Source organism: Haliaeetus albicilla, chromosome 1 (genome assembly GCF_947461875.1).
Source record: "Haliaeetus albicilla chromosome 1, bHalAlb1.1, whole genome shotgun sequence".
Taxonomy (NCBI): Eukaryota; Metazoa; Chordata; class Aves; order Accipitriformes; family Accipitridae; genus Haliaeetus; species Haliaeetus albicilla.
In genome coordinates, this window is record NC_091483.1 from 81,458,114 (window position 1) to 81,472,495 (window position 14,382).

At 39.3% G+C, this 14,382-nt stretch overlaps 1 long non-coding RNA gene across 1 annotated transcript; it reads left to right on the forward strand.

Moving 5' to 3' along the window:
- The first annotated feature begins 3,494 nt into the window (after positions 1 to 3,494).
- On the forward strand, positions 3,495 to 13,979 carry LOC138686333 (uncharacterized). Its single transcript, XR_011325670.1, has 3 exons — positions 3,495 to 3,644; positions 5,176 to 5,283; positions 11,133 to 13,979. It is a non-coding gene; the product is annotated as an uncharacterized lncRNA (long non-coding RNA).
- Positions 13,980 to 14,382: the final 403 nt, after the last annotated feature.

The following is a 14,382-nucleotide window of genomic DNA, read 5'->3' on the forward strand; positions in this document are numbered from 1 at the left end:
GAATGCTTTAGGCAGAGAATAATGCTTATAGACACACTCAGAGTCTCAGCCACTCAAAATAACCAACTAAAATATACTCTCTCTTTCTTAAATAGAATAAGTTCAAAAGTCATAGGTGCCCTTGTACTTTTCTCAGATCATATGCTAGAGATGTCCCAAGAAGCACCAAAATCTGTTTTGTAATCCTTCAAAAGTTTCTTTTCCAAAAATACATTAACACATACCCTTTATTAAATGTATTGAAGTTAAAAATGAATTAATCCGTGTTGCTAGACCAAAGCCTTTGATTTCTACAATTTGACAAAAAAAAACTGAATCAGAAAAGGAAAATCAGAAAGGCTGATATACAATATAAGGGAAAACTAGCCAGAGCCACAAAAATGTGATCTTGGCAACTGTAAGGTTCGTTAGTAGGCAGTGAATAAACAAAGAAAGTTTTCATCCTGCTTCAACAGAAAGTGGGAGTTGTCAACAGATAATGCCAAGAGGTCATGATGCTTAATGTCTTTTTTGCTTCAGCCTTCACTAAAATAATTAGCCTTGGCCAGATACACTAATAAAACTTGCACAGAGCAGAAAGGTCAACCCAGCTAATGCAAGAGGTAACTAAGACTAGAAATTGAAAACAGGTAGACAGTGGCTGGAGATATTAAAAGTTCCTATCTAACTTTATATTGTTTAGTTACCTTCACATAGAGAACTGGTTGAAATAACTTCCAAACAGCTGGTGATTTTTCTGTAGAAATGATACGTGAAGCCCCAATAGCTGGAAAAGAAAAAAATAACAAAACCCAAAACACTCTCCCATGCAAAACACTGACTGTCTTTTTAGGAGAGCTAAGCACAGCACTAAGGAATTATCATCATCCATCTTAACCTCCAGCTGCTTATAAAAAAAAAAAAGCTAGCACGGAATAAACAATTGGCAGACACCTAGGAAATCAGGAGTTTAGGAGCTAGCATGAATCTATCCAGAAAAAAAAGTTTCAGACCAATCTATTTTCCTTTCAAGATACAATAATAGTCCTTAGGGAAAAAGCAGTTGATGATGTATCTTGACTTTAATGAAGCTTTTTTGTGTTATCCTATATAACATCCTCGGTGGTAAGATGTGAAAGCATTAGCTGGGTGTACACAGGGTGTAACTGCTCTATGGAGGGTACAAAAAGAGCTGAAAAATTGTCCTCTAATTATTAAAGGTTGACTGCCAGTTCAGCCAGAGACACATGGCACTGGAACTCTCTTGGGTTTGGTGCTGTTACATAAACTCAGCAGCCCTGACTAATAAAAAAAGTATGATTTTAGGTTTGTAGACAACCTAAAATTTTGTAGCAAAGAGACTGTCATCATACTGGAGGGGATAAGTAGAATCCTGAGTATTCTTGATAAAGAGGGGAACCATGGTACTATTTATTACAAATAAGTGCAAGTTTCTACATTTAGACAGTGATAATCCTCTTTATAAATGCAGAATAAGGAAAACTGGTTAGACAGCAAATCCACTGAAAAGAGATTTGCTGAACTTCAAATTGACAACCATTAAAGAAAACTCACAGTAAAAAAAAGTCACATTTCTGGAGAAGGACAAACTTTATACTGGGCTGTATAAACACGAGTGGCATCTGTACAACACAAGAAATTATCCTTCTCTTCCTTTATAAAGCCTAATCTGGAATACTCTGACTCTGATTTGAATGTCATGCCTCAATGAAGCTGTGCCTCTTTGCTCTGTGTCCAGAGGAAAGCAAAGAGAAAGATCAGAAGATTTGAAAATACACACCAAAGAGGAAAAATTAAAGGAACTGCAGTGACTAAGCCTAGAGAAAAGAGCAGTAGATGAGACTAGGGCGAGGATCTTCAGACACATAAGAGGAAACTACAAAGGCAAAATATTGTTTTCAGTATACACAGAGATAAGGCGAGCTATTAAGAATAATTTCCAGCTAAGCAGATCCTGAAGTGTAAGAGGTAAACCAGATTGTCACTTAAGATCTCTTTGTATTTTTATTTTCTATTTCTACTTCTTAGAAGAGGGCAGAAGTTTATTTTTGGGGGTGGTGGGGTTAAACATATATATCTTTTTTTTTTTTTTATGGTTTTGGGGATCACTCTTGTCAGAAAACTTGGTAATATGCAACATAAAAGGAACACTGCACCACTGTATTCTTCTTTTAGGAGTCTACATTTCTTCCAAATGTGAGGGAAATTATTTTAGTAACTCTTTTGGACCCAACTATTAGTTGATTGCTTTGGAAATTCTTTCACTTGCCTACTTCTTAAACTGTGGTGGATTTCTCCAGGGCTTGCAATAAATCCATAAATGATAGCAATTTGACACTGGGATGCATTGTTAAAACAGCATGAAACCCAGGGCAGTTACACAACCAACAGCTTTCATTCCACAGGCATCATACGGCATAAATAATGGCCATTTTATTCTTAGCAATATGAAGCCAGATTGCAGATGCTTTACTTGCAATTTTGAATGCTTCCTCCCATGGGCCAAGGCATTTAGAAAATCTGGCACTTTCATGCTGGTATGATATTTCTACCAGGCTCCTCAGGAAATCTGACATCATGTTTTCTGACAAATCTTGCAGATAACATTTTCTTTTCAATTGCTCACCCAAATGTTCGCTGCCTGTTATACACAATACAATTTAATACTGCAAGCTGCTTCTATACCCTGCTGTTAAGATGTAATTTGTTCTTTGTGTTTCTTCTGTAAAGGGCTGGTGACGTTCATTTCTAATGCTCAAATTAGAGAAGAAACTCAGAAGTGAGGTTTACAAATAGATTAGAAATTTGATAAACATCAAAGAATTAGAAGAAGCTACTTTTTAAAACCAAAGATCAAACGAAATTCTAGAATGTATATGGGCTTGAATAACCATTCTTGCGTTCATAGCGAATGCTCCTGAAATGATAAACAAGGGAAATATCTAGCTTCAGAGGAGTCTCAATTACAGAAAAAAAAAAAGTTTTACAACTGTGTAAAAAATTTTAATTAAGTGACAAATATTGCCTAATGTAATCACCATGACAAGAATGGAAAGAAATGAAGATACAGCCACTTCAATTTAGAAAAACACAAAAAACAAAACTATTTTCATCATTTGAAAGCAAATGAATGAATCAAATTTTAAGAGAAATGGAGATTAAAAAAAATTAATTATATCTTGCGAGATTACTATGAGTCAAGAGGAACAGTTCATTTAGCTGAAACCGAAGAAGCCTTAATATAATTTTCATATTTGAAATTGTCCTGCTACTTTTTGTTTTAGCCACAGCAAAAGGATCTTTCTGGGAATTCTCTGCACTTTGATCACTAGACATGAAATGAGAAAGTAAATGCATGAAACAAAGATTTGCTCATCAGGTGACAAAACTATGTCATTTGATCCCATGTCATTATGTCCCTTGGGCTTGCAAAATATACTAAGAGAAGCTGAGCACAATTCATTAATGTATAATGTATTACTCGTCCAGGTTTTTGCTGACATTATAAAAGAAGCTATAGAAGACCATTTGAAGTCTGTGAAGTTTTAAGGAATAATTGAAGCTCTGCTTCCCCGTTTTGTAGTCATCCCCTTTCTTTACATAGAGGCTTGCAAGGAAAAGAAGCCCCAGCTCCAAATTTACAGGTGGGAATTGTAAGCCGTGGTGCTGTTCAATATCCTTCTGCTCAGACCCTTGTGGGTGGATGGGCAAGTGATGGGTGTTTTTTAAGAGAGGGAAGAATGGGCAATGAACTACCGCAGCGTACAAATAGCAAACCCCTTGTCTGGTGCGTGTTGCACGTATCTTACTGTGGTGTAACACTAAGCGAAGCCCGGTGGACAGGTAACAATGCTTCTGCCAGGTTACAATAATATGTGACTGTTATGGGAGAAAGCTCAAACCCAAATGTGAATTTTCTGTAGATAAGCACGTACCTGCTAAGCCCGTGCCTTTTCCCTAAGGTGGTGGGAGGAAAAGAAAGCTTTACTTCTTACTCACATTTTGTGTGTGTGTGGAAAGTCTATGTCAGAACAAAGCCAGATGCTGAACCCACCATCCTCCCCTCCTATTCTAGATGATACGGAATATTTATTTCCTTCCACATTTACTTTTTTTGCTTCAGAGAAAAAAAAACCCAACACCTTAGCAATCACAAAAAAAGTCCTGAATGCCAATGAAGGAGGAGGAAAGGGTCAGGGCACGGTGATCACACTGCTGCATATTTTGCGAGCATCCCAGCATTCACACAAATTGCCCATCGCGTGGCTTGGCACACAAGAGATGCCAGAAGCAGGGCTGGCTTTGACGAAAATAGGCTGTGTCACAGTGACCGTCCTCTCTCTTCAGCCATTTCCAAGCAACTGGAGCTGTGATGGAGACCTTCGGGCTCATGATTTCACGTGACCTCATGCAGGGCTGTGCAAAGAAACATATTTTGGTCCAGCGCTGACGCATACCCGAGGCAATTAACCTTGCGTGAACATGGGGCTGGACCACAGGTACACCTTCACACTGCAGGGTCCTGTCCAGCCTCTCAGGTCAGCAGTCAGAGGGAGTTGTGTGTTTTTCCCTTCAATTGAATTAAGCAGTAAAATTTATCATCAAGGCAGGGATCTCAGTTTGGCTTGAAGCATGAATTGCTCCCAGGTCTCTCATAACCCTAATAACATTAAGTACTTACTAGGCCAAATCAAGATGGAGATTTGCTGTGCAACTCAGCTTCAGATGTTTCTCCTAGGTAGCAGGAGATTCCAGCACACGTCCCTTTGCCAACTAATGTTTAATTAGTTCTAGCTGGAAGAGGAAAGACCAAGAGATCCCCTTTTCACCATAACGTAGAGTTCACGGGCTCAGGCACAGACCCAGCAGGTAGGAGGCATCAACACAAGTTTGCACCCTTTTTTTTTCAGCTACAGGAGTTAAAAATGAACCTAGCTTTGCACCAGCTTTTAGATTTGAAGTGCTGCCTCTGCAACAAAATCTGGCAAGATGACAGTCTGGGAAATTTTACTGACTTTTTAATACAACCCCTTTGTAGCAGTTTGACGCCTGCCGCCTTCTCCCCTGGTACTGTGTAGGAAGCTCAGGCACTTAACTCAGATTTGTTGAATCTATCAGATAACTGGAGGCCTAACGGGCTGTGCTGAATTTAATTTTTCTTTGTGGATCTTGCAGAAAATACTTGTCCTCAGAGGCTTTTCCCTTGGGAGAGCTCAGGAGTTCTTGTTACCAGTGCTTGCAGCAAAGAGAAGTCTTCAAGTTTCCTTGAACAAAGAAATAATGGTAAGACGCTTCATTTCTGCCACTTATTTCCTGAGACCCCATCCCCTACTAACCTGGGTATCCTGCTGAATACATTGCAATAGGTCTTGGGGTCACAGTCGGAGACCCACTGCACAGAGACATGGAAAAAGCATCCTGCTTCTGAGATTTTGTATTCCCAGTAAGAGAGAGACAAAGATGGTGCTGTTATGACATAGAAGTGTACTATACACACACAGGAGCCGTACACAGCAACACTAGAAAAAAAGAAGGGGTGATACCTGCTGGTCTCTGCAGATTTTTTCTAGCAAAAATATGTCTATGCCCAGAATATTGATCTGAATATATACAACAGAGGATGAAGGCATCAAGAGAACTAAGCACCTGATGTGGGTTTTTTAAGATATAAGTGCAGAACAATCATTTTTCCAAGATCCTGGATGTCCAGCAATCTGGATGAATCACCTCCTTTCTCCATAACAGGGCAACATGTGACACACAGAATTAACAACCTGCAGTTGGAAATAGGCAAGTTGGGAGATGAAAGGAGTGGAAGGTGGGAAGTGCAAACTTTCCTATAGCAGCACAAAAGAAGTTTGGTGATGAAAGCCTCTAGTATTCATAGCTGTTTCTACAGCTTCTTTAAGAAATTGGTTTGCTAAACAAGCCAATGGACAGAACATGTTGAAAAGTCCCAGCTGAACAGACAATAAGTTAAACTAGTAAGATTAATGCTTAAGTTCTCTTCTTGCCTAAACACCATGGTATAACTCAATATAGGAAGTATGCATGTTCTTTGGAGTACACAGAGACTCTGAACTTCCGTTGTTTTATTCGGTTTGGGATGGTAAGGATACAGAGAGAAAATTTGAAAGAAACAGCTGGAATTTTTTTTTTTTTTTTTAAGTTGTTCAAAACACATTTTCACAGCTGGTAGCAGGAACTTGTGATTTTATAACTATTACAAATGACTCACAGGCAGAGGAAAAGCACAAGATTTAGAAGTGAGATTGCAACCTGGCCAGCAGAACATGTGATGAAACTTCATAAAAAAAGTGATTAGCTGGTCACTTTATCAGTAAATAAAATAAATTGTTTTCCCACAAAACAATCCTGGTCAAGCTATATGACCGATGTGTTCAATTACCTTCCAGAGTAAATATAAGCTATTTTACAAGACTCTTTCCCAGAAATAAAAGAAAAAGGAAGCTACAACTGAATAGAAAATAGTGCCCTAGCTATTTCAGCCTAACCCCTGAGTCTCCTAAGCTCCTTTCTAGCGCTTTTCAGTGCCCATTTCACTGAAATTCTAATCTTTCACACTGTTAAATATAAATGGACATCTGATAATGAGATCAACATGGAAATTGCAGATACTCAGAACTTGTCTATGATTCATCAACTGGAGAATGGCAAGGATGTTTTCAGCCCCATTTGCAAAAAAATATCTTTTCCAGAATCCAAATGAACCAAGGTGACTCACAGTGACCAAGGGTTTCATACCCTTCCTAGCAGACATGACTCTGAGTTTAGAAAATCTCATCAGAGATGAAATATTGGCCATTTCTCTAGTGTCTCTAAGAGAAGAAACATGGTGCAAGGGCATTTTGTGAGCTGCAAAGTGCATTTTGGATCAGAAGATAGGTTTGGGGATTCTAGAAAAAGTCTTATGGTTGGATAGGACTGCAATTTTGGGCCAGCACTTTGCAGATGTGAAAGTCAGCATTTCAAGTAACTCCCAGGAAAAACGAATGGTGAGCGATCATCCAGCTGTTTTCTCTGACCACAGCGGTACCCTTCATTAGAAATTGTTTACTTTCTCACTGTCCTTGCTTGACCACATCCAGGTACTTGATAAAGTAGCACTTGCCTCTTGGGAAGCATTATTCAGTTTTTGGATTCTTTCCTGATCCTAATGTTTGGGTTTGTCATTGAATCCATGTCCATACCACAGGAAAGGTACCTGAAGGAGGGACTTTTATGAAACACTGATGGTAGCCTGAAGTGACTAAATATGTTGGTATCCCTTCTGTAAACACAAAAAGACAACACAGAGACAGAATCTCTTTTCTAAGCTACTTGTTTAAAAAAAATAAAGGACTAGTACTTTAAGTTTAATACCTCAATAGAAGATTTCTGTTGTTTCTCATCACTAAGTCCTTTAGATCAAGAAAAATAAAAGTAATCTTTACTATCTGGATCATATCTTAATCTTAGTCCCCCAAAAGTCACACCTGTGAGGCAAATCAATGGGAAAAGCTTTTCTGATAGATTAAATTTTTTAGAATGTGCTAGAGAGTTTGCAAGGATGGAATTTCCTAAGTAATTTTGAATTTATGGGTCTATTCTCACTGGAGAGAGAAAAAAAAAATATTGAGAAAGGGAAGGATTGAACTTGCAAATTGTATCTCCACATTTCATATACCCAAGCATTTGTCATGGACATGGTTTTGATTGGGTTCCTCTGAGACATACCCAGGTTTGGATTTTAAAAATAATAAACATATAAGACCGCAAGACAGAAGGAACTGTTTGTGCCAGAATCCAGCTCTTGGCCATCATCAGCAAATGTCAATTTCTTTGTGTAGACACACAAGAAGTTGCTTAGAAATATTAAATTTTCACAGTCATAGAAATGGGCAAAGATTCTGGAAACTGATTTGTTTTAATTTATTTGGCTCATCCCTAGCGGGAGCAATGCAATATTGACAGCGTATCCTCCCCCTACTCATGAACACAACTGGTGTTATGTTCGAGCCAAAAGAGAAAATATGAACAGACTCTGCTATTGCAGCATTTTGGCAAAAATTAAAAGTCATCAAATGACTATGGGAGAAAGTGTTGCGATAGAGATATTAGGAAGTTTCACAAGCAGTACAGCCTGAGCCTGCATGAATTTGGGCCGGGTTGACTTTCCTGTGGGTCCAAGCTGCAAGAAGACATTTTAGGCTGGTAGCAATCTGAGCTGAAATGTTTGCCTCAGGATAGAGGTTTCCCTTTCTTCCCAAGTGATTTTACTCTGAGAATGGCAATGGTGTGAGTATCAAAGCTTGGTGAGTAAATCTCATTGAAGGGCTTTTTCCTTAGCTGATATCTAAGTAATCTTGTCCCATTTAGAATGAACATAGAGAGCAATGCTTACTATGTCCCGAGCAGAGGGAACAACTACAGAATCCTTGACTCTTATTTAGTAGAAACCAATATATTGGATGGAAATGTCTTTGTGAAAACTAGCTGAATGCAGATGCCTAGATTAAGAATAATTTCCTTAAAAGCAAGCCCAGTCCAGCACAACTTGGCAGATCTAAGGACCTCTACGAGGTCCACCGCAGAGTAAGAACTTTCCATCCCGTTAGCTAATGGCCTGGCCATGGGGTAGTTTTAGGCACATGGGAAGGTCTGATTGCCCCATCCCACTCTTAAAATGGTCCAGTTCAGGGTACCATGCAGAGGATCCTCACTACTCAGCACTGGGGAGACCTCACCTCTGTGTCCGGTTCCGGGCTCCCGAGCACAAGCGCAGTGAGAACCTACTGGAGCAAATCCAGTGAAGGGCCCTGAAGATGATTTAGGGCTTGGAGCATCTGTCACATGAGGACATGCTGAGACAGCTAGGGTTGTTCAGCCTCAAGAACGGAAGGCTTGGGAGAAGATCTTATCAACATATATAAGTACTGATGGGGGGAGTCAAACTTTCCTCTGTGGTGCCCATTGAACAGACAAGAAGCAATGGGCACAAACTGAAATACAAGAAATTCCATTTAAATACATGAAAACACTTTCCTACTGTGAGGAAGATCGAACACTGGAACAGGCTTGTCCCAAGAGGTTGTGGAGTCTCCATCCACGGAGATTTTCAAATCCCAACCGGACACGGCTCTGGGCAATCTGCCCTAAGTGATGCTGCTTTGAGCAAGAGGGTTGGGCAAGACAATCTCTAGGGGTCCCTACCAACCTCAACACTGTTGTCATTCTGTGATTTTGTGTCCCACTAATGGTGTATGTATTGAATGCTCAATTTAAGCTTTTAGGCCAGAAGGGTCAAAGCACCAGAGATCAAAAATGGAGGAAGGGCCAAGCACTGGCAGATAACTGGCCCGAGGGGTGGGAAGCAGGGGAGCCCTTTCATCTCTTAGGACTTATGATAAACACATTAAAACATGAAATGTGACTGTTAGCTCAAGATGCCATCTGCAGGTGCGTGCAACAGATTCCTAAACTGTGCCTATGAGTGGAATATCGCAAAAGCAGAAACCTGGATGCGATTCAGCTGGTAGCACAGGAAAGCAAAAAGTAAAATCTTACTTACCCCTCACAGACCTTTTAATGAAATTTTCCATACCAGGCATTGTACTTGCTTAGATCAGTCCTATGGCCCATAATGTGCACAATAATAATAGAAACACATCATATTCCAACTTTTTGTAAAGTGGTCCAGCTCCATTGAAATGAGCGAGGATGTAGCTAAAGCATTATCACAGTTGTCCTTGTAGCAAGCAGGGAGCATATGGAATATCAGGGTATGAATGACAAAGGAGTAGGAGAGTTTGGGAGCTGACTTTTAACATGTAGACACTAGCAATGAAGCTGCAAGATTTTAATCAACCACACTGTTTTACATGTGCCATGCACACCATTTGCTTATTTTGGGAACAGCTTATTACTTTGTCTGGTCTACTGTAAATGTTAATGCATGTAAATGCTAATCAAGATACTTGCTCTGGTTTCCCACCTCACCTAATTGGACTGCTTTAGAGCTTGTTTGGAAGTTTGCATTTAGAATCACAAATGGGATTGGATCACATCTCCCTTGTCTCAGCATGGTGGCAGCTGTGCTGCAGAGAAAGAGCAGAAACTAACAGTAGCAAGGCCAATATCGCAGTGAAGCCAAATCCCTTTTTTATGCAAATAAATGTCCTGCAGACTTACTTGGAAATGGTCACACACCTCACTCCAGAGTGTCTAGCAAAAGTAAGGAACTCTATTATTTTACAACAAACAATAGAGGATTTACAGTGACCGCAGGATTTAGGTGAATGTGGGACATGGACATGTTTGTTGAAATGTAGCATATTAAAAATACTGTGATGAGACTTAGGGAGGGAGGGAGTATGAGCTTCTTCCTTCTACTATGAGCTTGGCCTGGCTGGTATTAAAATCTGAGGAGAAGCCCCATTAACTACCATTCGGTTCTCAGTGCAATATTTGGACTTAATGAAAGCAATACTCCTGAATCACAAGAGAACAAAAATAAAATTTATCATGTAGCTAAATGTCTCCCAGTCTTAGTGTGCAACCACTTCTGCCAGTTCTGCAGATTTATTCTTTTTTTTTTTTTCATTGGCTAAAGTCCGTATCCCCAGAAACTTTACTTGGATGATGAATTTTATGTTTTCTGAAAAGAAAAGCAAAGTGACAAGGTCCATTCTAGAAAAGCAGATGCTTCTTTCAGCTTAAGTTTTTTTCAAGCTTTTCAGTACACTGATGTGATCAGAAGGAAATACCTATGAAAACTACTCAGATATTTGGCCGCTCCCTAGCAACTTTTACCTAACAATCCCAACACTTTATATAAGATATGATATATATATAATATTTAATTTATAAATATTTTCACAAATATTGCTGGTCAGAAATTCTTTGAGATAAAAAAATCTTAATCAAAGGTGAGACGTTTGCATCGCACCTATGGTGAAAAACTGCCAGTTTCCTAGCTCAGAACAGCCTGAGTTTCTGACAGCTTTTGTGGGGGTATAATTGGGAGTTCCCTTTCCAGGACTCCTGGACAAGACACTTGTAACTGCATGGATTTGGAGTTCTCATTTAATTTTTGTTAAACAACCTTCTCTGTTTTTTTCTTCCTTTCACAGACAATTTGAAAACATCTATTTTTCAATTCCTAAACAGAAACTCTACACGATAAGAATGGATTGTGCTTTCCTATTTGACAGAAGTGGAAATAGGAGCTCAGCTGTATGAAGAAATACAGCCTGGAAAGCATTTGAGTGCTGCTAGAATACATGGGACTTAGGAGCATAAATATCACTTCAGATTTGGCCCTCGTATTTGACAATGACATCTTCACTGTTTTTGCCAAAATAATTACCTAGCTACCAAGAAGGAAATCTGATATTTTATGTATGTTAATGTTACTCACTGAAGTTCTCTGTAAAACTGTCCAAGCCAAAATGTTTTTGGCTGTTAGTAATTTTATTACTGATGGAGCCCAGGAATGAGAAAGTACCAGGAGTCCCAGATATGGAGTTTACCCATTTTTCCTCCTAACACTCCATCTTACTAACATACACTCTCTTTCTTGATTCATAACCCAGTGCTACAACACACTGCCGGTGTTTTACAATTTTCTTTACATCCTGGACTAGTGGCAGGAAAGAAGCCTCAAGAGGAGGACAGCAGCCTCTCCTCACTTCAACTCTTCACAAAGAGGAAGAATGAATAGTTCTCTTAGTGGGAAATGAACCTCAGGAAGCTCTCCAGTTGATTTGAACTATTCATGCGTTGTGCCGACGTTCCTAGCATGCCAAGGCAACTCGGCATTGAATGAAGAAGACTGGGAGTGAATTAATTTGAGGGGAAAAAAATAATGTTTCCATTGCATCTACTAGATTCAAAGAGAAAGGCATGAACCAGAGAGAGAGAAAAGAAAAAAGGTACTGAAAGAGAGTTGTTTTGCAAGAAAGTGAAGGTATAATAACCCCAAAATGATAATTGCCATAGTCCTGTTTGGTAGTAGTATTTTACAAGTTTAAGCTCAGAGACTGCACAGTAAAATACCATCTGGCTTTCTTATAAATCAACTCCCCTGTTTATTACAAACACAACCTGACTTGGGAACCAGCAACGACAATGATGAAAGAATTACCTCTGCTCCTCGGAGAAGCTTGGCAGCTTTCCCATTGCTAATGCTTCCTCTTTGCATCTTCTAACAGTTCAGCCCTTTTTGCTGCAATCTTCATTGTGGGTGCTGAATACTCAGTGTCTGTAATATCTTTGCAAGCCTGACATTGAGTAATAGCTTTCTAAAAATGCCTTGAAGGCCATATTAAATGTGGCAAAATGGTCTGTAACAAAATAGGTAAATGCGAAAACCTCATGGGATTTATATAAAAAGCCCCTGAAGAAGGGAAGGAAACTAATTGCTGTCTATGTTCAGCTATTGTGTTAAAATACCTTTTGCTTCAACACTTTTCATGGATACAATATTAATACACTTTTTTCCTGGGGAGATGTAGCTTTTCTCACAAGGATGTCTATCACCTAGAGGATAAGACATTATTCAGGTCAAGAAACACTCCAGAAAAGAGCGTCAGTGTCAGGTACTTTATTATTTTCCCAGATATTGCAGAGCCTCATGGGAGATCCTTCCATGTGTCAATCAACTTTAGAGACCCAGATTCTGACTGAGAGGTGTAATCAAATCTCTGGGAAGGGTGGTAAACAGCAAAAAAAGATCAAAGAAAAAAATATTTAATGGTTGCAAATACTGCTATCTACATAAACCTAACTATAATTTGTATGTGTTAGATTATATGTGGAATTTTATCCCACACTTATAAGTGCTTAGGGTTGATAGTGATTTACACAAGATGAAGGAATACTCTCTTAAATAACTGTTTTCTTAGTAACCAGCTTCCTGGGACTGTAAAGAAACAACTAAGAAATAATGCTTTGAGGATTAAAAAACTATTGTATAGACAATTGCCAAAGATTTTATCTTTAGATAACTATCTTCTTCTGTCTTCACTGGAACAGAATAAAAGTTGATTAGCTTCAATGAGACATACGTTATGTTTTGTTGTGACCATTACACACAATCTCTGTGTGCTGCCCACATGCTTTGTCAAGGTTGAGCAGGGATAAGGATGTCATCGAAGTTCTTACCATAGGTACAGAATAGCACATTACCAACACGTTATGGCAATGGAGCTGAGCATGTAATGATGAAATAGTGACTTGGGCACACCTTTGTAAGCAAATATATCCATGATCCTGATATATGCTATAAGCCACGCATTGCAGAATTTGGAATGACATTAGCGGTGAAAACTATGGTGACACTCAGGTAGCAGAAAAAGCTTTCGTACGTGGAAAATAATGTAAGCAACAGTGAACATTAAGAGAATCATCATCAGCATCATCCTCGAAGCTGCCTGCATGGGAACTGCTCAGTTACGTCCCACCTCTCTGGGGCTCCTATGACTCTTGCTGGTCTTGGTCACCCACCAGCCACTGTGCACATCAGACAAGAAGTCCCAGCTGTCAGGAGTAGGATCACTGCCCGCAGCTCACGCGTATGGGCCAACCATGAAGTATCGCTGTGTTCTTGACACGGGGAATGAAAGAAGACATGAATATGGACCACTCTTCCTACCACAGTGAGGAGTGCCTTAGAGATGCTTTTAACAAAGAAAACAAGTACAGAAAGAAAATCTGGCAATCAACCTGGCACTTTCACTCAAGTGAAACCATCATTTCAATCAGCCACATACTTACTCTCTTTTTTCCAAAGTAGAGACCGTGGTGTAGCCTGAGATGTCCAGATTTTATTTCATAACTGTTCTGCTTTATGTTTCATTTGGCTTACCTTTATTATTTTTACAGTCTACCAAATGCATCGCAGGGTTACAACAACCATTTTCAATGTCTTCTGTTTATCCTTGAGGCAGTTCCCTCCTGCCTGTTACTAAACTGCTTTGAGTAATGTGGTTATTCAAAAAATAAATACATCTCTGTGAAATGCATCTAAATGTGATCCTCTCTGAAACACTATTTAAATTCTATACTACATCCTTGGCTCAGAGGTTTGGGGATATTTTTTTAATCCCTTTCTCTTTCAGTCACAGACGAACTTTCCAGGAATAAAACTTTCAAGAGTCTTATGCATGATACAATGAAATTCTGCAACAGAAATGACAGAAACTTTTATCCACTTGCTGGAGTCAGATTATTTCAAGAAATATATTCTGCTCAAAGTACCATCATGTTCCTCCGCTGTATGTGTTTCTGAAGTAGTCAGGGCTTTCATCACTTTACATTTAAGGAGTCTTATGCTATTTCTCTGTATGCTGTACAAGCAGTGAGGACCTGTCAGCCTGAATT